This window comes from Dromiciops gliroides, chromosome 3 (genome assembly GCF_019393635.1).
Source record: "Dromiciops gliroides isolate mDroGli1 chromosome 3, mDroGli1.pri, whole genome shotgun sequence".
Lineage (NCBI taxonomy): Eukaryota > Metazoa > Chordata > Mammalia > Microbiotheria > Microbiotheriidae > Dromiciops > Dromiciops gliroides.
In genome coordinates, this window is record NC_057863.1 from 279133217 (window position 1) to 279155268 (window position 22052).

Consider the following 22052-nt stretch of genomic DNA (forward strand, 5'->3'; position numbering starts at 1 on the left):
GTGCCACCTAGCCACCCTGGAAAGTGCATTACTTTGTAAACTTGAGAACACTATACTGTTATTTCTCAACTGTCCCACCCATGCCCAGTTCTTTTCTAATCCTTCTTTCTCTTCTCCTCTCAGGGCTCAGCAAGTAGCACAGGTAAGGACTACTTCTAGTTCATTCAGAGATTCTGCTGCATAGCACGGACCTTTCCCTGGAAATAAGGCTGCTTCTCTTCCTGAAACTTCTCCTGGTGAGAACCAAGAATATTTTCAGAAGGAAACCTGTTCCATGCACTCCTGAGACCCAGGCTTAATTAGCAGTGTCTCAAAATGGAATGCTCTGTGCCAGAATAGAAACTGGTTCCCTAAAGGGGAACATGTACATTAAGAGAAACAGAACTAAATTAAGCCGGGCCTAAAAGAAACAGGGCAACAGGGGCAGCTAGGTGGCGAAGTGGATAGAGCACCGGCCCTGGAGTCAGGAGTACCTCAGTTTAAATCTGGCCTCAGACACTTAACACTTAGTAGCTGTGTGACCCTGGGCAAGTCACTTAACCCCCATTGCCTCACTAAAACAAACAAACAAAACAAAACAAAACAAAAAAAAGAAACAGGGCAACAAAGCAAATAAAACCAGGGTTTAACATAGGAAATAACACATTCAGGGCAGCTAGGTGGTGCAGTGGATAGGGCACCAGCCCTGGATTCAGGAGGACCTGAGTTCAAATTTGACCTCAGACACTTGACACTTACTAGCTGTGTGACCCTGGGCAAGTCACTTAACCCTCACTGCCCTGCCCCGCCCCCCCAAATGTAAGCTCTTTACGGTCAGTGAGGGCTCTTCTCTCTCTAACTCATCTTCACCTTCCCTTCTTTAGTCACTTTGTTCTGTTATCTGGAGTTGGCCTTAACTTCTTTGGGCTGTAGTTTCCTCATACATAAATTAAGTGCAAGTGCGTTGGCTCACAGGATCTTGGAGGTCCTCATTAACACTAGAATTCTGATATTCTGTGACTTGGGGTCCAGAAAAATCTGTTTTGAGAATCAATTAGATCTTTTCCTAGCTTTGTCATTTAAACTCCCCATCTGCAAAATGAAAATAATGATACAAGCATTTTATACTTGATCAAGGATCCTTGCACAGGATTGTTATAAGAGACAAGTGAGATAATGTATGTAAATCATTTTGTAACTATGAAATGCTATATACATAGCAGTTATCATCACTATTATTTTTAGAGGTGGGAGAAAGACATGACAAGTGGAGTATAGTGGGTGTAGAGACCGATAGATATTAAACCTTTCATCCCTAAAAGGGAAAGGAAAAAATTAGGCATGTAAATTTATTTATAATGCTCTTTTCTTGGCTATGATAATAGCCTTGAAATAATAGGTCAAAGTTCTTCAGTATGGGGGCAGCTAGGTGGCGCAGTGGATAGAGCACTGGCCCTGGAGTCAGGAGTACCTGGGTTCAAATCCGGCCTCAGACACTTAACACTTACTAGCTGTGTGACCCTGGGCAAGTCACTTAACCCCAATTGCTCCACAAAAAAAAAAAAGAGAGAGAGAGAGAGAGAAAGAGTGAAACACATATGTGGAATGTGGCATACACTGTCAAAAGTAGCAGCTAGCCTCCTCCAATTTGTTACATGGGAGAATTCAGTTTGAGGAAAGGATTTTAAGGTGAAATTAGTGTGTATAACTGCAAAAGCTAGGTAGTACAGTGGATAAGACTCAACTTCTTGCTTTCAAATCTGGCCTTAACTCATCAGCCATGTAACTCTGGGTAAGTCACTTAACCCCATTTGCCTCAGTTTCCTCATATGTAAAATCTTTGCTAAGAAAACCCCAAATTTAGTCACCACTCAGGTAGCAACAAAAAGTCTGTTTTGCTTTCTTCTTTATGCCAGTATGCAACACACACACACACACCCCAAAATGTCCAAGAAATAATCTGACAGAGTTTGATTATGCTTTCCATATAAAAAGGCTTTTCCAGGTAAAGTGGACAGTTGTCCTGAATATCTGAATGCATGGCATTATCTTCTCTTGAGGTTATTACATTGTACCTTAAAAATTAGCTACATTAGGGGGCAGTTAGGTGGTGAAGTGGATAAAGCACTGGTCTTGAATTCAGGAGGACCTGAGTTCAAATGTGGCTTCAGATGCTTGACACTTACTAGCTGTGTGACCCTGGGCAAATGCTCATTGCCCCGCCCCCCCCCCCAATTAGCTACATTTAATTTTTACTGTAGCTCCTGGCTCTCTTCTTCTGTTCAAGCTTTGAGTGGACAATTTGACTTCTAGAATTTTATAAGCAGCATGATTACATTTGCTTGTGCCTTTGATCTGTTATTTAATTGTGACTCTATGAAGAGACAAAGAGAAAAAACCATCATGGGGGTTGGGGCTGGCAGGTAGGGACAAGGATTTGTTTTATTTTGAGCTTGAAGGCTACTATTTCCTAGGTATCCCTGATTATAATCCCCTTACTTAAATCTGACTGGTTTTTCCTTTATCAAACTCAAAAAGTATTTGTGAATACCAGGGACACTTCCTTTTTTTTTTTTTTTGTTTCTAGAAGATCTGATGTCCAGTAAAGGTTATAGCCACAGAAATTTGTGAAATTCCAAGTCTCAAATTAGTCTGATTCCATGATGCTGGCTAGCTTCCTGGAGAACTTTACCTCCCTTACATTATTAATATATTTGGGTTTGCAAAGCCTTTTGCAAATACCTCATTTTATCCTCACAACCACTCCAGGAGGTAAGTGAAAATTAGCCCCATTTTTACATTTGAAGAAACAGAAGCAGGCAAAGGTCATGTGACTTGCCCAGGATCACAAAGCTAGTAAAATTCTAAGGGTATGTTTGAGTCCAGTCTTTCCTGATTGCAATCTCCAAATTTTCTCCAAATATTTTATAACATTTTACAGTGTATAAAACACACATAGTTTGGAGAGTTTACAAAGCAAGATTCTTACAACTCTGTGAGACAGGTAATGCAGATATCATTCCCATGTTACAACTGAGGAAAAAGGCTGAGGTTGAGTTTTCCAAAGAAATCAAGTGATTGTGTACTTGGCAGATTCAGTTCAGTTCAAAAAGCATTTTTTTTAAACACTCTTTTTTTTTTTAAGTGAGGCAATTGGGGTTAAGTGACTTGCCCAGGGTCACATAGCTAGTAAGTGTTAAGTGTCTGAGGCCGGATTTGAACTCAGGTCCTCCTGAATCCAGGGCCAGTGCTCTATCCACTGCACCACCTAGCTGCCCCTCAATAACCATTTATTAAGCATCTACTATGTGGAAGGCACAAGAAGCAACCAGGTACTAAAACTGCAAAGATACAAAATGAAAACAGTGCTTGCCCTCAAGCTGCTGACATTTTACTGGGAGTAGAGACAGGAGTCTAAGACTAGTGAACTTTCTGCCCCCTTCAGAAGTGTGTCAGTTCTCCTTCCCCCTCAGGGGTAACAGATCTGACCCAGAAGGAGCCCAGATATACTCTCTTATTCCAGGTACTTTGGTCTATAAAGTAAATTTGCCTCGTTTCTAGGACAGATATGAAGGTTCTAGAACTTAGATACAAGCACAACCCAAACTTAAAGGGATTACATTCTATTCACCATAAGAAGCAAATTCTCAAATTGTCCCTAGGACCAAGACAGCTTTCTAGGGGTTCTCTAAATCAGGAGGTATAATGAAGCTAGCTAGCCCTTTCCCCTTCAGGATATGTCTATAAGTAAAGTGGATGGATGTATTAGCCTTCCCCCAAATTGACCCACAACCCAAGAATAGATGAAAGCTAGCTGGAGATAGGGCTGAGCAATTCTGTGGAAGTTGGGATAAGGTAGAACAAACAATTTGATTCAGAATTTCAGCTAAGCAAAACCATGAAGTGGACAAAAATCTAAAGCATCTCCAACCCTTAACCTTCCTTCCAACCCCAGAAGTCCAGCACTTTTAAACTACTGGATCCTTGTTCAGACTGTGTTATCCCTCCCCATCAGGAAAGTAATCCAATGCTGCAAGAAGACCACTGAGCAAAAAGCAGTATACTCTCATAACATGGAAGGAAAGTGGAATAGGACCGAAGAGTTGTCCCCAGCGGTTACCTAATCTCAGCAGCAGAAAGTAAAGATGGAGTCTGTATTTCTCAGCAGCTAACCAGATGGAGTAGGAACAGATGACCTGAGGCAGGAAGGGGACCAGAATTCCCTTCAGTGTCCCAGACCCAATCCTAACAGAGTTGGGGTTTTTTCCCCCTTATATTCTTTATTCTCTTTGGGAATGTGGGCCTCTCTACTAGTTAGAAGAGTAAAGGAAACTCTCTGGTTGGATTGGGCCCGGGTTGTTTCTGTGTGTGCTTCTTGCCTCCGGTCCTGTCTTTATGAAGTGGGATATTTGCATTTTAAAAGAGGACTACTGGGAGAGGACAATACATAATGCAAAGGAATGAATCCCTACTGCTAGGATTTTAGGCCTGAGCCACAGGCCTGTGGGAGAAAACAATTTAGAACCTGCCCAGTAACTCTCAAATCACCACAAGTAGGAAACTACGTACTCTGCTTACCCATAAGGCTAGACCTGCTATTATTACAATATGTCAAGAAAGATATTTTCCCAATCCATTCATAATAATCTCTATTCTTAAGGAATGGGAATTGAGGTCATTCACTTTATCCTTAGGTGGAAGCCATAACAGAGGGAAGGAATAAGCATTTATTAAGCACCTAATATATACCAGGCATCAAACTAGGCACTTTACAAACAGTATCTTATTTGATCCTCAGAATAACATTGTGAGGTGGGTGCCCTTATTATCCCCTTTTGCAGTGATGAAACAGATAAACTGAGGGTAAGTGATTTGCCCAAGATCCAACATGCTGTAAGTGTCTGAGGCTGGATTTGAACCTCAGGTCTTCTGTACTCCAGGCACAGTCTACCTAGCCTATCACTGGATAAGTTCATATGTATGTATTTACATATAGGTGCCTATAAAAGATTATGCATACACATGTATTTCAATTTAAGTTGGAGTATGTTGAAGGGAGTATAGTAAAAAGGGAGGGACAGTTGTCAAAAGATGTTATTTTGTTAAGACTGGAGGGTAAGTACTGTTCATTTTCCTAAGAAGGCTCTATGACATTATAGCCTTTCCATGCATCTGCCATCTCTTCTATTTTGGTACTCCTTTCAAAAGTTCAAATTGCAACCTATCCAACTTTTCTCATCCTATGGAATTCTAATCCAAATGAGACTAAAACACCTTTGGAAAAAGTCCACCCAACATTCTAGGGACCTTTGTGTAATATTGCATGAATGCAAGTAAAAAACAAGGGCTATTTTTTTTTTTTGCGGGGCAGTGAGGGTTAAGTGACTTGCCCAGGGTCACACAGCTAGTAAGTGTCAAGTGTCTGAGGCCAGATTTGAACTCAGGTCCTCCTGACTCCAGGGCCGGTGCTCTACCCACTGTGCTACCTAGCTGCCCCTAGTTATCATTCTTGATACATGATACATAATTGACCTGCCTTCTCTTCTAGTCACATTTTTTATTTTACATTTTTTACAGTTTTCCTTGCAACCTACTTACTCCTTCCTATCATATATCTCTTCCTTACCCTTTGAGTGACTTACAACTTTAATTCTTAGGAGATCATGTTATTGCATTCTTCAAACCTATATTTCAGGGCAGCTAGGTGGTGCAGTGGATAGAGCACTGGCCCTGGAGTCAGGAGTACCTGAGTTCAAATGTGGCCTCAGACAGTTAACACTTACTAGCTGTGTGACCCTGGGCAAGTCACTTAGCCCCACTTGCCTCCACTAAAAAAACCCAACAACAACAAAAACCCTATATTTTATCAGCAGAAGAATATTGGCATTAAATATCTTTTAAGGAATCTCATGTGAGCATACATGTGTATGGGAAACATCTGATTGGAGGTGAGCCTATTAGGGAAGCATTTTGCTTCACCAAATTGAATGGACTTCTAACAAAATAATAAATAAGTTTAGTAAGATTTTTTTGTCCAATTATATGACTAAAGATGTAGTGTACTGTGGAACATTGTTTAAAGAGTTCTCATACTTCTTTCAAGAATATCCTTGATGTGTATATAGAAAACATTCTCATAAAGATTGTGTAACTCTTTTGAGTACTATTCTTTTAAAATCTATTTTAATTCCCTAAGCTACATAGTATTCTGTTAAATATCAATGTTTTTTTTTCTGTTCATGAATGTGGACATATACAGCTGATTATCTATTTTGTTCAGCTTGAAAATTGTACCTATCCCACCTAGTGAATATCAAGAGCTGGAAAAAACATAAAAGAATCCAAAATTTGTGATTCTAAATCATTTGCTAGCTTTTAATAAATTGTTAGGATGCCTCCCAAATGGTAACTTGGGTATCTTCTGTTCTCTGAAACAGACTGGTGACTGATTTTACCACTACGTTTATTCCCCAAGGACTTGGTTATTCTATACTTGAGAGGGCAGCTAGGTGTCGAAGTGGATAAGGCACTGGCCCTGGATTCAGGAGTACCTGAGTTCAAATCTGACCTCAGACACTTGATACTTACTAGCTGTGTGACCCTGGGCAAGTCACTTAACCCGCATGGACCTGCAAAAAAAAAAAAAATAAATTTATTCTATACTTGAACTAGTAGTCAATGATTAGGCCTATGCAAGAAAAAGCCTATAAATGGTTATGTTTTAAGTTGAATCTTTTCTGTTTAGAGAAAATTTCATAAAAAACATTTGAATAGTTTTCTGTGTTCACAAGCAGCACCAATAAATTGGTTCCATAGGAAGATGATATACTTATAGCCAATCAGGTGCCTTAAGAGTGGGAGGGTACCTTTTTTTGGTCATTGAAAAAAAATAATGAAAACAACCTTTTAACATAACGATTTAGTGTTTGCAAAGTACTTATAATACATTATTTCACTTAAGCCTTAACAACTCTTTGAGGTTATTATTATTATTATTATTATTATTTTTTAGTGAGGCAATTGGGGTTAAGTGACTTGCCCAGGGTCACACATCTAGTAAGTGTTAAGTGTCTGAGGCAGGATTTGAACTCGGGTACTCCTGACTCCAGGGCTGGTGCTCTATCCACTACACCATCTAGCTGCCCCTGAGGTTATTATTTAAACAAAAATTTTTTTGGCGGGTGAGGCAATTGGGGTTAAGTGACTTGCCCAGGGTCACACAGCTAGTAAATCTTAAGTGTCTGAGGTTGGATTTGAACTCAGGTCCTCCTGAATCCAGGGCCGGTACTCTATCCACTGTGCCACTTAGCTACCCCCAGGTTATTGTTATTACAGCTGTTACTATCCCAACTTTGTACATAAGGAAACTGAAACACAGATTTATCCCATGTCACACTGCTAGTGTCCAATGCAGAATTCAGACTCATACTTTCCTGATTCCAAATCCAAGTATAGGAATTTGGGAAGGAAATGGAATTTGGTTTTTTGGGGTTTTTTAATTATTCCTACTGGCATTTAAAAAATTACTAAGTTATAACTAGGCAAATTTTAATTTAAGATAATTACCCCTCTCTTTGGACCATCAACACTCTTTTTCAAACGGTGAGTTCTACTACCTAAATCTACAAAGGGTTGTGAATCCCTGGAATTCTTTGTGCCCATCCTGCAAGGCCTTTTCTATCTCAGAAACCCAAGTACCCCACCTATAGTGTATATATTCAGTATTGACTAACTGCTTTTCTAAGGTTCCACCACTGGGGGCAACAGTTAATTCTTTCAGTGTAGCTTTCTGTGAAATGGAACAAAAGCAAATTCCCAGGGCCAAGATGGCTGTTGCAAAGACATTTCAATAGAACTTCATAAGTTTCTGCTTGAAGTCTCCAATATAGCTCCCTCTCCAACCACAACATAACCTTTGTTTCCTTTAATTTTGCTATTCGGCCAGCAGAACCAGGGTGGGGATAGCGATAGTGAGGCTGGTCTGGTTAGTATAGATCCACCACTTTCAACTTAAACTCATCTAAGGTTATCGGTCCTTTCAATAATTGGAGGCATTGTCTATCTCTTGATGGGAGGCTACCCCTACAAGATATAGATAGTCATTCTACACAGCCTAGGATGATTATTTACTTTAAGGAGATGTCTGTTCTTTATTCAACAATTCACAGAGAAGCACTAGAGATCAGAGGTTCCTGAGAATTCCAACACTTTCATGGTGCCAACAATCCAGCACAACGTACAGTACTTTTTGAGTCTGCTTTGCCACACTCTTCTAATACCACGATCTTTACAAGTGGCATTGCCCAGTGGAGACATCTATCGTTTTCTTACTCTAGGGAATCATATAATCTTATTTGAGGGAATCTAGAAGACATTTGATTCAACTTCCTACCTCATGCAGGACTCACCTCTACAACATTCCTGACAAGTGGTTATCCATCCTGTTTGCACACTTAGAGCAGACATCTGTATGCTCCATGTGTAAGCTTTCTCCTAGAACCCAATTAACTAGATATGGCATTGATGAATACTGTTCATCCTGAGTGTTCTTCTGCTGTGTTTTTAACAGTCATACTCCCCGTAAGAGGTATAGATGTCAGAATTAGCCCTCAGGGAGAATGGTACCCACTGTAGGTTAAGCCTCACAGTGGCTAGAAAAAGTATTAAAAATGCTTCTATTACCCACCATTATGTTTCCTGAGCTACTCCCCCCTCCCCCATTGAATAGAGTATTCTCTAGATAACTAACTTTAGATTCTTACCAAAGAACCCTAAACAAAATCTGAATATATACCTTAAAACTATTTGGGGCAAAGAGGAAGAAATTAATCACTGAATAAAAGGTCTTTCTATTTGCTTATTCCTGTGAATTCCTGTGGTAACTCCCACCCAGCACTTGGACCAGACTTTCTTTCCTTCTGTAGCTCCTTTTAATTATTTCTCTCCTGCCCCGTTTTAGACAGCCTGGCAGTGCTTTGTTCAAGTACAGCAATAAACCCAGGTCTGTTCCTAATCCTTTTTGGTCCTGACCTTCTGGGGGAGCTGTGTATTTGGAGCCTGTCACGATCTTCTGACCCGTGGAGGTTATTAGGGTGAATAGCACTGCTGCTGCTGGTGCTAAGCACTTAGAGAGGTGTGTGTTTTCTTCCTCTTGCACACTCGATAGTGATATCTTACTAAAAAACAAAACAACAACAACAAAAAACCGGTCTCACCGAAAAAGAAATTGTCCACCGAAACTTGCCCTAGCTTCAACCTAGCCCATTATTTCCAAAACAAGCACGGGTATCCGCCACTTTCCTACTATGTAAACTTGCCCAGATGATTTCTAAATAGTGACTCCTTCAGAATCAGTAACTCCTGGGCGCTTTGTTTTCTTAAAATTTTAATGTAGGATGAACAAGAGTTGTTGGAATTCCTCTTCAGTTCAGCACACACACACACACACACACACACACACACACACACACACACACACACACACACACACACACACACACACACACACACTCCCTCCTCCCAGAAGATGCACTGTGACTATAACCTTATGTACGGGCATTAGGGCCAGTTACGTGACAGCTCTCCCGAGACACTTACGGGTCCAAAACCAACCCAGCCCCATCTGGAGTGCAACAGAACCAGTTAAGCAGTTCTGGAGGCCAGAGCTGCCCCTAGGAGCGTCCTCAGGAGGAGGATCTGGGTTCCGGAGCTTTGAAGTGGCTGAGGAATTCCCTAGGCAGATTCTGGTCTGGGCGCGTTAGGTTTCTGTAAGGTGGATCCAAAACTCCCACTGGCCCCCTAGTAGGTTCAATGAAAACCGTCTCGGAAGAAGAGGGCAGCAATGATCGCACTACCTAGGGCCTGAAAGCCCGAGGGAGTCCGCGTTCTTTCTACTGCAGCCCAAGCTCCGTGAGAAGGAAATAACGCAGCTTTCTCGCTCTGCTACAAGGGGGCGGGGAGCTAGAAGCGGCGTTTGGCAGGGAATTCATCAAAGCGTAGGACAGGGACCAGGAGTGGGAGGGAAGGGGGAATGGAGGGAGGAGGACGAAACGTTCGTATCTGGGGCTGAGGCAGGAGGGTTTTTAGAGCGCGAGTGAGCAGCTGAGAGCATGCTGTGTGCGTTTTCCTCCCCCTCTTTTTTCCTCCTCCCCCTCCTGCTGCTGCTGCAGAGATGGATCCACGATAAGGGGCAGGCAGCTGCGGCGGCTCTCGGGCGCCGGGCTTAGCCCCAGGTGCGCTGAGGTCCAGCAGCAGGCCTCCCACTCCCATGATCCCTCCCTCCCTTCTGTCTTCCTGGCTGCACCCCCTACCCGGGCGGCCTTGTTCTTCTCTGCCCTCCGCCCACCCAAGCTCCTCCGGCTCGGACTCCTCTTTCAAGCACCCGGTACACAACTGAGCCTGGAAAGAGCTGTGTCCCTTTCTTCCACAGACAGTTCGGGGAGATGGCAGGCACCCAGATCTAGGAAATGAGGTGGAGGTTGCCCACACTCTCCCACCCACAGTGCTGCAACTCGGATTGTAGAGAGTCAGAGCCACCTAGACACAGCTTTTTAAAAATTGGTCTCCACCCTGGCTACCCTCACCGGTCCTTGGCTGCTAGTAGTTCAGACGCCCCTCGCTTCACAAAGCCTCCGTAGGGCAGGAACGGGGAAGGGGGAAGATCGTGGTTCTCAGATCTTTAATTATACTCCCAGCCTCTAACCTCTCTCTGCACGCCCCCGCCCCCCTCCCACAACCCTGTAGTCGCCGCTGTCTCGCAGCCCTTTAATCAATTTCACGATATTAAATATTAATTTTCCGCCAGCCAGGCTTTCTCCAAGGAGAAGGAGACGGGCGAGTGAGCAATGCAGAGAGGGCGAAGTAGGTGCTTTCGTCTCCCTTCCGAAGATAAGGAAAGACTGGATTCATGATCGGGAGGGAAAAAGAGTGGAGCACTAGGGGCTAGCTACAAAGCTAGAAACCCGGTTGCGGGAAAGCACTCAAGGAGATACTGGCCTCTCGCTCCTCTATTGGACAACTTTGAAAGTACTTAGGAGCTCAGCTCGTAGGCCGTTTGGGAGACGAGAAGAAGCGATGTTGCAATTGGAATTCCGGTGTACAGTGTGCGTGTGAGCGACTGCAGCCACTGTCTCTCTTCCCCCAACTCTTCTCTTGCTTCAATCCCCTCACCCCACCCCAGGCATAGACACATCCCTGCGCGTACCCGTTGCTTTGCAGGGATGATGGATCGTGCCTGGCGGGGGTGATTTGGTGTTGATCGCACATTATCACTGGCAGGTTGGACTGGTTGCTGATGGACGACTTCTAGCGGCTGCAGCTCCTTCAGACAGTGCGCAAAGGAATCGCGCTCGCTAGCTTGCTTCCTCCAGCCAGGGTCTCTTAGCTCCTTTTCCTAGCTCCCTGAATGTAGAAGCCCTCCAATCGGAACTCCCCTGCCTTTGCCTCTACTTCCTTCGACAGGAGTTGAGCTTTTAGGGGACTAAGCAGCACTCATCTCCATCCAAACATATTCACTTCCCTCCTAGGTCACTCACACTCCATTCCTCACCAGCCTCTGTGGCCGCAACCACAACTAGTACGTGCTGTTTGGGCTTCGGGCCAAGGAGAGGAAGTAAAGCTTCTGACACTAATCTTTCTGTGTCCCGTCCCCCCCCCCCCCATGCCCCTTGCCCTTCCATATTTTCCACCTAGACCAGGAGATCCCAGAATTTTTTTAGCACTTGTTTTCCCACAGAATTGCTAAGAGACAAGTCCGGGGAAGGGAGGGTGGAGAGTAACCATGATTCAATAATTTAGAATTCCCATCCTATCCATCCCTCTCCCAAACACACATCTCCTTTGCTCTCCCGTTTGTTCTGAATAGCCTCGACAGCGCTGCCGTTCCTCCTTCTTTCTCGCCCCCCCCCCTTCTCTAAAGTGCCTGCAGATACAAAAGCGGTTTCGTAATGCCTTCCGTCTGCGAGAGCTGGAGGACCTTGGCTAACCTTTCGAAAACTGATTGCAACTGCCTGTTAACAGCCTGTACTGACCGCACAGGGTACAGAGTAGAGGGTAATAATTTAAGTGACAGACTGCGAGGTGGCCCGGGATCAGCGGAGTGGCCTGGTTAAATCCTGCCAGTCTGCTCCCCTCCCCCTACTTCGCCTCTGCTGCCCCACCCCCACCCTCGGGAGTCCAGACTGGGCCGCTTCACACAGACCCTTGCGGAAGAGAGGTGTGTCCGTCTATGGGTTTGAAGCTCGGTAATTAAGGGCTGGAGGGAGGGGCGGGTTACCCCCTCCCTCACTGTTTGTGTTTGTTGAAGCTACGCGACCCTTTTGAGCCTTAGGAACAGCCAGAATTGATCTTCCTCAGCAAAACAGAAATAAACAAGCTACCTCTACCAACACTGGCTAATGGGAAACTACCACTGGGTCTGGGTTATTGTGGTGTATGGGAAAGGGGAAAGATTCGGATCCTGCTTTAAGTCTGGGTCCTCCTTCCCTTCCCTTCAGCCTTCACTCTCCACCAACCCCTAACATACACACACAGGACAACCTGCTTAGCCCGGGGTTCCTAGGGCTCACGGAGAAATACCAGAGAGACTATGGTGTGGGTATTGAGGGCTTTGAGTTTTTTCTTGTTGTTTTTGGAAATCAGACAGAAGTGGGGTTTGTGGAAAGCTGGGACATGGCGGCAAGGAGGGGAACGTGACAGGGAACCTCGGGTACAGCTCCGTTCTTCTCTCTCTCTCTCTCTCTCTCTCTCTCTCTCTCTCTCTCTCTCTCTCTCTCTCTCTCTCTCTCTCTCTCTCTCTCTCTCTGGAGAGCTCACCAGCTGCTCTCCAACAGGCAGCGCCTTGAAATCTATTTAAAGAGAGAGAAAGGGGAGGAGAACAAAGGGGGGGGAGGAGGGGGCGGCGAGCCTGAACCTCCGGGAGGGGGAGAGAGAGCGGGAGAGAGAGAAGGGTGGATCCACCGGTTCGCAGCCTACATCAAGCTCTCACATCTGTATATGTTCCGATCGATGGGGAGAATGGATAATATTTGTCAGCTGCAGCCCTTTCTCTTTCCCTTCCTCAGGAAGGGGGTGGGGGTGGGTGTAAGGAAGAAGAAAACTGGGCAGGCAAAAGAGGCCGCTTCAAGGGCAGCACATTTCCTAATACAGCCACATGAAACCTATAGAAATGAAAGCCCGGGGATTTTTTTCTTATTATCATTATTAATTATTTTTTATTATTCCACAGCAGCCCGGAGAGCTCTTAGCAGCTGCCCCCTCTTCCCCTCCCAGTCGCTCATCTCCCATTCCCTGGCTCTTCTCTCTCCCGAGTCTCCCTTTGTTGATACTCAAGCTGCTATAACCTCCTAGCCTCTGAGCTGTCGAAAAGAGGGCTTTTTGCTCTTTCACCCTAGGCCGCTGCCTCAGCTCAGTAAGCTCGAGCGTATCCCTTAGTTTAATCCCACTACTGCTTATGTTACTTAGGCAGCCTCCACTGCCATCACCTACCGTAAGGAAAGCGACCAGAGAAAGGGTTCTTAACGAGAATGGGGGAAGGGGACGAAGTTAACGGCTGCCCACCCGGAAGAATAAAACAGCCTGTCTACTGGGCTGCCGCTCCCACCGACTCCCCTCTCCCCAAATCGGGTCCCAGACCCTCCCTTCCAACACTCTGAGTCGGTCTCCCCTCCCCGCCCCACCCCCACACAACTGCCCCTGGCTGGCAGTTGCACTTTGACTGGATCGTTCCCACACATGGTCCGCATTTCGCACAGCGGCAGCGTGTTTCCTCTCGGTTTCCCCTCCTCTGTGCTTTTCTGAGCAAGAAGGGAGATTTAGAGGAAGTTAGAAACCCAGTGAGTTAAGCGGGGAGGGGGCGGAAGATCTCGCTCTCAGTCTGAACTACCCTTGAGTCGGAGGGGAGCCCCTGCGTGGAAAACACTCTCACCCCTCCCGATCTCTGGATGTAGTTTGGAACCTGGGTCCTGGTCAGGGTCAAAGTTCTTAGAAAGGCAGAGCCCTGGAGAATTGGGTTTTGAAAATCTAACAGGGGTACCAGGGAGTAAGGGAATGAGGGGAAGTGAGTTCGAGCAAGCTGCTGCTCTTGCCCCAAGACAGTTAAATAGTTCGTTTGCACGCCCAGAGGCCAGGATTGAGAACATTTCAGCCATCAATAGAAAACTAAGTAACATTAACATTTACGGGAGGATTCACTTACAGTAGGATCATCTTTCTGAACCACCTCAACTCTTAGAGCTTCCTCTTTTGCTCCCCTGGGAGGCAAAGCACCCCCCTCCCCAATTTTCAACACTAAGTGGGTGCAAGGGGTCGAGCCCGGAACGACTATGGCCGGCTTCAGGATTCATAGGAATATGGAGAGGAAGCCAACATGCCTTTTCTCTTTCATTTTAGGAGTGATGAGGCCTGGGGGAGGGAAAAGCTGGGGGGGGGGGTCCGGGGTGCGGCGGCCGCGGGGGTGTGGTGCTGGAAATTGAGGGGGTGGGGAGTGCTGGAGCTGGAGGTGTCCTTGGCTTCATAGTTTTTAGGCCTGGTCTAGCGAGGCTGCTTCCATCAGGGGGATGGCAAAATGCCACTTCTCGGTGAATACTCGTGGCTTCCCGGCCTCCCAGCGATTCCGGCCCAGCCTGCGGCGTCCCAGGCTGCTCTTCAGTTCAGGGCAAGGCAGGAAGCTGGCGCGCATACACTCGGCTGGGGAACAGCCGCTTGGCTTGGGCCGGTTCCTCGGAAGAACTGCACCTTTGCGCCGAACTCCAGAAAGCTGGAGACTTAATTTTCCCCCCTCCCCCGCCCCGTCCCTTCGCCAGACTTGGCCTCTCCTCTTGTTCGATGTCACGGCCGAGGTCTCACAGTCTCCCTGGGTCTCTCCCCTTCTTCGTCATTCTCCCCTAGTCTCCGTCTCATTCGTTCTTTCTTCTTCGACCCACTCTTCTTTGTCTCTCTGTCTCTCTCCTTTTAGTGTCTCCCTGTCTCTTCTCTTCTTCACTCTTTTCCCTTCTAGCTCCCTCTCTTGTCTCGGGCACTCTCCCTGGAGCCCCGTAGCGCAGTCAGCCGTCCTTCCAGAGATTCAAAAAGAAGTTTTGTGTTTCCCCCGGGGGCAGCAGCCTAATGCTTCCCTTGTTTTCCGGAACAAAGCTGACATTCAACTAGGAGGGGGGTGGGGTGGGGGGCGGCTGCTTGCCCTCCCCTTCTCACTGCACCCCGCGCCTCTCCTTCAGAACACCAACTCCAGGGGCCAAGTCAGCAGTGGGGGTAGAGCAGTTCGGGCAGGGGGGTGGAGGGGTGGGGAACGGGGAAGGGAGGAGAGCTGTTTCCAGAGCAGAGAGGCCCTGCCACAATAGTCTCGTTGCAGTTCCCTTCTCCCGTCGCGGCCCGGGAGAGAGGGCGGGATATGTTGGTGTCTGGGTGAGGTTCCCAGCCAGCACAGGGAAAATGAAGGGGGTGTGGAGTAGAACTGGGGGCGCACGAGGCTGTTTACTGATTGACTTTCCTGCTGGAAACTCACCAACCGCAGCTTGAGAACACTGGGTAGAGTTACCACGCTGCCGTCTCTGCCAGCTTGGATAAGAAGCAAAGCGGTTAGATCCTACCATTTCTCGGCTCCGGACCTAGGCAAGGGAGGTTGCCCACAGGCACTGGGAGAGACAGGGCGGGCGGGGTGGGGGAGAAAGCTTCTCTGAAGGAGATCACTTCTGACACTCTACTCCAGCTCCTTCTCCTCACTCTCCTCCCCTAGAGACCACAGCCCCACCCCCGCCTCCCCCCCAACAGCGAGAAAAGACAGGGGTCAGGCAGCCGAGAGTGGATTGGGTCAAAGGGCGCTGCCCCCTGGGGTGAAGGCTGCTAAAGCTAGCGTCGTGGACTCTCCTAGCAAGCTAAGGTCTAAACGAGGTCTTTAGAATCGCAGGCGTGTCTTTTCGACAATGCACACCACTCTCGCCCGCTACTGAAACAAGTTTCTACGGAAAATGGACATAGCACAACCCTAACCTTTATATCCTCTTCATCCTGGGCTACTCCGGATGTCCTGAACCGTTTCCCCCCTCCCCCACTCTCCATAGCTTCCCTCCCCCCTTTTCTTCTACTGGAAAGGAGAATGGAGTTATTATTTAAACCCAAGCTACTGGGGGCTGCTCTGTAACCTTTCCTTCTCTATGCTTTTGCTCCTGGCCACCAGCAGCCAAGCCTCATTCGCGTCCTTTACTCTTTCTACACCCCCCCCCTCCTGTGGTCTTTCCAGTCCTTTCCTCCACCCGGCCGCCGGCCCGCCCCGGGCTCCCCGCAGGCGGGCCTGAAATATGATCCTGCATCGGAAAGACTGTATGTAAACACCAGGCGTGCTCTGGTCCCCTGCCGGAGTAGCCCGGACCCCGGGGCTCACTACCCTCAGCAGCTCGGAGGTCCAGGGGCCCTCCCCGCTGCCTGCTCCCACTTCTCCCCAGCGGCCTTTCACCAGACTCCCTCGCTCAGCCGCACCCCCACCCCCCCGCAGGATTGGCGGTGGCCTGCCGAGTCGCTCTCTTGTTTCCCAGTTGGCGCGGCTAATTGGATCCGCCGCCGCAGCCTCTTGTTGAATTTTCTAGCTTGAGACCGTTCAATCGTGTCTGCCCGAGACCTCCCCCCATCCCCCACCCCCAGCTGTTATCTCTGCCCGGCAACTTGTTGGCTTCAAGGAACCGTCCCTTCGCTGACCTCTGCTGCAAGCTAACCCTTTACCCATGGACTTCCCTTCTCACTCAGGTTGTCCCTGAGCTTTACTTGGGAGATGGGGTAATATGCTGTCCTTGAGCCCCCTACGCTAAATTTCAACTGAGGAATAAACGAAGAGGAGGAACAATTCCTAGCTCAAGTGCACTCCCCCGTCCCCCACACCCCCCACATCCACCCCTTCTTCCCACCCCACACATAGCAGGCCACTGCCTAGTAGTCAAAAACGCAGGCCTAGGAATCATAACTCTTTGTTGGAACAGGACGTCTGGAAAAGCCGCTGGGAAGGAACCATAGATATCTCCTTTAGAAGTTCCAATGGTCCCAACGAGGGGTAGAGAGCCTCTGTTTCCCGAATCTCTCTCTATTCTTATACGTCGCATTATTTGTTGTCGTGAAACTATAATAAATGTCTATCCTTTCTCTTCCTAGATAATACCAACCGCTCTGAGCAAAAATGCAATGAGTTAAGCTTTCTCCTAGTAGTAACTGCACTGACTGGGGTATAGGAGATATACCAGGCAAGCTCGCTAGTTGCTCTTCCCAAGTGTCTTCTTTTCATGCGGGAAGGGTAGGCAATGCAGCCCCAGGAGGCAGCTTGGCAGCCTCTTTCAATATCCTCACCACCACCAGCACCCACGCCTGCGCACTGTGGCTCTCAAGGAATTTGGGTGCCGGAATCCTGTGGCTTCCCTGAGCCAATCTTCTCCCGATCTCCGGTACCCAGTCTTGGTGTCCCTTATTCCCAGTTCACTTCTGTCCATCTACACCTTATCCATAGCGTGATGCCCTATCACACTAAGACGGTGGGAAACTGATTGCCATGGGTTGCTAATGCAGACATAAGGCTGGAAGATCAAGAAAAACCCAGGAAAGATTCCCTGAAAGTCCTGCTCCTGGCAGTTGCATCCAGGGGTGCTGTCGTGAGGACTGTCTTGATTAAAGAGGGGGGTGATGACAGCAAGGTCTTTTGGTAATGACACACATCCAACATATTCCAGTATAAACCCTGGAATTTCCCTTCCTTTGAGGAGGGCTTTTGTGCTGTGGGTTTTTTTTTTTGTTCCATACTATTACTCTGCATTGTAAGGTTTCCATATCATCTCTCACATCTGAAAGAATGTTAACATATCCCATGACCCAACGGGGCCATAGATCTGTGACCCCATCAGTCTAACTTGAGTTTTTCAGGTGACTGATTTTCTGGTGATAGGCTTTTACAGTACATTCTTTGGGGGCAGCTAGGTGGCACAGTGGATAAAGCACTGGCCCTAGATTCAGGAGGACCTGAGTCCAAATCTGTTCTCAGACACTTGACACTTAGAAGCTGTGAGACCCTGGGCAAGTCACTTAACCCTCATTGCCCTCCCCCCCCCCCCAAAGTACAATCTTTGATGCTCCATTGACAACTGTTAGGTAACAAAGAATTGTGACTACCAACACATTAACTGTCATTTTCTAACACTTCTTCCCTTCATTTCTAATTTTTAGGCAAATCAAGGCTATGAGGATTTTCTAGAGGTGTTTTATTGAATGAACCGAAATAAGATTTCCAGATTGATCTATATTAATTTTTACCACTATTATGACAAAATGTGGGACTGTACAAATTAATAGTATAACTTGGAAGCCAGCTCATAGGTTTATATATGTATAGAGCTGTTGCTCTAATATCATATGGTTTGTCTACCTATGTACCCTCAGTCTGAAATACACTCTGTTCTCGAATACCTTGTAAAATACCCAACTGTCTTCAAAGCACAACTCAGGTGCTACTTCGAACAGAAAGCCTTTCCTGATATCCCCAGATATTGGCATAATCTCCTTCTTGAAATTACTTTGTATATACTTTGCATCCAGTTCCTTATGTATGTGATATATTCCACAAGGGGTAAGAGAAGACTGTAAGATCTTTGAGGGCAAGGATTGTTTCAATTTCCTTTTTATATAACCAGTATTTTTATATAATAAACATTTTCATTTATAGTTTTGAGTTCCAAATTTTATCCCTCCTTTCCACCATCCCCTCACCACCTCCCTGAGGCAGTAAGTAATCAGATATGGGTTATGCATGTGCAATTATGTAAAACATTACCATGTTAGGCATTTTGTATAAGAAAACTTGAATAAAAGAACAAAATGAAAGAAAGTGAAAAATAGTATGCTTCAATTTGTGTTCAATTAATATCAGTTCTTTCTTTGGAGGTGGATAGTATGCTCCATCATTAGTCCTTTGGGATTTTGTGTATTGCTGAGAATAGTTGTCATTCACAGTCCTTCATCAAACAATATGTCTCAGTGCATAATGTTCTTTTGGTTCTGCTCACTTTGCTATACATTAATTCACAAAAGTCTTTCCAGGCCTTGCTGAAATTATCCTGCTTGTCATTTCTTATATCACAATAATATTCCATTACAATAATATACCACAACTTGTTTAGCCATTCCCCAATTGATGGGCATTTCTTTGATTTCCAATTCTTAGCCACCACAAAAAGAACTGCTATAAATACAGACCTACAAATAAGTCTTTTTCTCTTTTGGGGGATGTTTTTGTATACCTAGTATTTGGTACAGAACCAAGAATATAGAAAGTCTCTAATAAATATTGAATTCTTTGATCACTCAAATATTATTTGTTGCAGAATCAGGTAACTTCAAGATGTCCCTCATTTCCAGTTTCTTTTCTTCTGCTCACTGAAAAGAAAGGTTATCCTCCAAAAGGTGTTTTTTAGTTTCCCAAATTGTAGGACAATACCACTTGTTTCTGTTTAAACGTTGGATAAAGTATATTTCTCTGTTTTGATAAAGAAGTCAGTAATGTGTGTTCCTTTCTGATCCTGAAAAGTATTACTGAAAAGCTAATTATGTATCCCAGGAGTTCATTCTTCCCCTAGCTGATATCAGTTTTCTCTTTTTCAGTTTGGATTCTTTTCCTCTGTACATATTTGCTTGGGAAGGTACCTAGCACATAGTAGGCTCTTAATAAATGTTTAACTGATCGATTGGCTGAATCTTAGTCTGTCTCAATCCATCCCCTATATCCAAGTGAGCCTGAGGGTTAAGCACTTCTTTCTCTATGGCCTTGTTTTTGCTTAAAATATTCTGAATTCATTTTCTGGGGATAAGTATTCCCATTTCTTTTACTTTGCAAAGGATATCATAAGCTTTTAAGATTCCTGGTCCTTTGTAAGTTTATACCAAGAACCTCTAATGCCTGTGGTGATCAGAGAAGCCCATGAAAAAGTGGAATCCAATAAAGGTTCATTGGGAAGCTGGGGAAAACTAAATGCTTGAATATCAGTCATATATTAGGGAAAGAGGCCCAGGAAGTAAAGAACCCAAGCTAAACAAAAGTAGAATCTGTAATGACGCTTCTTAATATGGGAGGGGGGGAGCATTGAGGACCTGCTATTCTTTGGTCTCTTTTCAGCACTTTTTGGAAAATGCATTTTTAGCAGAATGGGAAACTAAGATTTATAAACTAATATTTATTCCTAAGATACATTTATCCTAGTCTCGGTTGTATGTAGATTCTTTGTTCAGCTTGGCTCAAGTAAGCATTCCTTTATTTTCCTGGAGAGCTGATTACTTTCCTGTGCCATACCCTGCCTGAGCTATTTCCCAAGTGATGTTCAACTATTGATTTTTAATATCTATGTTTAATATTGACTATTAAATAGTTTTACACAATAGAAGATGTGATGAGCATCACAAGTCATGCCTGGGACTTTAACAGCGATTTTATTGCCCAGAAACCTTAGATAAATACAAGGCACAAGAGGTATGGGGGAGGAGGGGATAATTTGGACAAAGGTGACCAGGAGGAGAGGGAATTGTCCTGGGAAAATCAAAGGTATTGCTGAAAGAAAACAAAAAAGACACAAGACTTGTGAAAGCACTCAGCTAGGCACTAACTGCTTCTCCTCTAATGCTTGCTCTTCAGGCTGTTGGGGTCTGTTAACAAGATGCCTGTGGAAAATGATGAGGTCTGTTATGTTGCAAGCTGGGCCTTGGGAGGATAGAGGAAAGGAAAGGGGAATGTGGCTATTCGTGTCCTTCCTAGTGGTTCCTAAATGGACTATTCATTCTATTCCTGCAACCCTTTTCTCTCATTCTTCCTTCGGAACTCACACATCCCAAGCATATCTCTTTCTCTCAAGTATATGTGGGGGAAGTGGGTAAATGGTCACAAGTGCTATGTTGCTGTTTCTTGCTTCTCAGCCCCCTCAATACAACCATCATTTTAGACTCCACTCCTACTCAGTTCTTTGTTTTTTTCCCTATGTAGCCTCTCTTCTATCCATTCATGTCCCTGTATAGTCTACATCTAAGTCACTGTCAGATTCCCTTATTATCAGGTGAGGGGCAGGAAGGTTGTGTGTAGGGATTGGAAGTGGGGACAGAAGCAGGCCAGAAAGGCTGTAGAAGGGGAGTGCTTGCCCCTACCTCCTGCCTATGAGGTCTGGGTCCCAGAGGTTTTCACTGCACGTCCAAAGAAGGGAGCCCAGCAGAAGCAAGGAGTCAAGAGATATATATCAAGGGTGTAAGGAATTAGAGAGCCATAAGCTTTCTTAGGAGCTAGGGGTGGGGGTGGGGGTTGGAGGAGAGGGTCAGTGAGAATACAGTTTAGATCTTCAAGGCAATGATGGGTTTCACACTGGATTTAACTGCCTAGCACTCTGGAAAAGTTCAACACTCATTCTTGAATTCAACAGAGTCAGGAACTCAGCGTAATCCAGCAAATGAAAACCTTGCAGTCAGAAAACTTAAAGGGTTGATCTTCAGTTAAGGAGCAGGCTTAGGCTTTCATGCATGTTGCCCGTCAAATAAATACTTGATTGAGGTCCTCAGTGGAGAAATTAGCTTTATTTGTGCTGTAAATGCATACTAGGAAAAGTGCTGAGGCATCATTATTTTGCAGTTATTCCTGATCCCTCCAGGCTGGCTGCACTAGCAGGGCTTTTTCCCTTTCCCTACACAACTCAACAGCAAGGTCTCATCTCAGTTTTTAAAAGAGTGGAGGGAGGAAAGTAAAGAAGTCCAGTTCCATATGTGAATGTATGAAAGAATGAGTGAGGGAGCCCCTTCATTTGGCTGCTAGTTGAATAGAGCCTGATTTACTGGGGTCTAAAAGGGATAGAAAATTGGGATCCGAAGGTATACAGACAGGGAAGGTTAGTTTAAAAAAAACAAACAAACCCTCAGACCTCCGTTTATCCTAATGTTCAGACAGTATTTATGTCTGCTGAGTGTTTGTGCCTGTCTGTTTCTGACTGTTAAACCTATGTTTTCTTTCTGATTCTCTCTTGGTCTCATTCACTGTTTCTGTTTCTCAGTCTCCCTGTTACTCTGCTTCATTTCTCCATTCG

The 22052-nt window shown here is 45.5% G+C and overlaps 1 protein-coding gene and 1 long non-coding RNA gene across 2 annotated transcripts in view; one reads left to right on the forward strand and one right to left on the reverse strand.

The window, feature by feature from the left end:
- Positions 1–22052, reverse strand: part of LOC122748621 — a 141877-nt gene that overhangs the window by 76238 nt on the left and 43587 nt on the right. The window lies entirely within an intron of this gene.
- BCOR (BCL6 corepressor) overlaps positions 1–22052 on the forward strand; it is a 165491-nt gene that overhangs the window by 26332 nt on the left and 117107 nt on the right. The gene's annotated exons all lie outside the window — the stretch shown is intronic.